This window comes from Cryptotermes secundus, unplaced genomic scaffold, assembly GCF_002891405.2.
Source record: "Cryptotermes secundus unplaced genomic scaffold, Csec_1.0 scaffold1392, whole genome shotgun sequence".
In the NCBI taxonomy this organism is placed as follows: Eukaryota; Metazoa; Arthropoda; class Insecta; order Blattodea; family Kalotermitidae; genus Cryptotermes; species Cryptotermes secundus.
The window spans coordinates 168,536-170,053 of NW_019729917.1; positions in this window are offsets into that span (position 1 = coordinate 168,536).

Genomic DNA, 1,518 nt, shown 5'->3' on the forward strand with positions numbered 1-1,518 from the left:
GTTAAAAGTGTTTTATTTATCTTCATTGATTCATTACACAACAAATTAAACATGTATTGAGAGGCTGAATATGAAGCTCATGCCTCGCACACAAGATTTTAATCATTCAAACTCCTGTACCAAAACACATACAAATCTATGAAAAATGAACTGAGTTTCTTCGGAAAATAGTACTGATGACACAAAATTGTAATGATGTCATTTAATATTCTACCTGAAGCACAGGCTCGGGAAAATAAACAGTAATGGCGAGGGGACAATTCTTTAAAAAAGAATGTTGCATAAACCGTGGCGGGAGCACCGTCACGGGCTCTGTTTTCTCAGCGGCCTAATCTTGTATTCGTGCATAGAGATCAGTGGCGGAACTGGGACCACCTCTGTGGCGATTCTTTTTATCGTTACCAGAACGCGTGACAGAGGCATACAAATGTAGCTAAATATCTCATTTGAAAATGTGCCAAATTTGAAATACCCGCTGATATATTGGGTTTCTGGACTTTATCCATCGTCCTGGTTTTTAAGATAACAAAAACACGATGTTTCGGAAACTGGATCTGTTTCCGTCCTCAGGTGAAGGAAAAGGGAAACACCTATTCTGTTGGGTCCGTTAGAAAGAGCTAGCCTCAATCACTGGACCATCGTCAGAATCCTATAGTAACTACTTGAAGTACCCGGTAATTAAAAAAAAACAGACCAAAATACAATTCAAATNTTAGTCTTCACCAAATAGTTTAAGTTGATCCAATAAAGGAGGATGAATGGGCAGAACATTCAGCATGCATGGTGTTGAGTAATGCAAGCAGGACTTTAGTTGGAAAGAATGAGGTAACTTGAGGATCCTGCATACACATGGAAGATCGATCTTAAAGATACAGAATGGGAGAGCATGAAATGGATTAGTCTATTGCAGAAGGAAGTGTAATCGCACGGTAGTAAAATTTCGGGATATAACAAGAGTGCGAAATTTCTTGACCAGATGAGCGACCGTTAGCGTCCAAATAAGACTTCTGCTGTACAGAATGAGTTACACTAGAGACTCCTTGAGAAATATTTCGATGTTGTCCGGTTACCATACAGGCCTTGGAAGTTGCAAAATCCCTGCCCTATATTGTTCTGAAGTTGGGCATTCTGGTAAGTTTGAAACAACCATGTGAGGATACCGAGTTCAACATAAGGTGGGGGCAGTAACATGACCAAACTGCCCAGACATGCTAGGTCAGCCAGCCATGACAGAGCGGCAGAGCCTTACCGGTCAGACACGTTAATCAGAAGAGAATGAACAGACAGGTCAGCCAAGCCATTCACAGCAGCTTGGAAAGCCATACAAACTCAGTAAGCCAGATTCCCTTATCCAAAGAGAACATCACGGCCAGCAAGGTCAGCCAAGCCGGGTTAGGCAGCCCAGACCGGCTAGTCAGGCCTGCCCAGCCACTCAAGCCAATTCCGCCACACAGGACCATCAGCTAGACCAGGCGGGTCCGCCTACTGAGCGCAACCACACAATCTAGACTGCGCAGC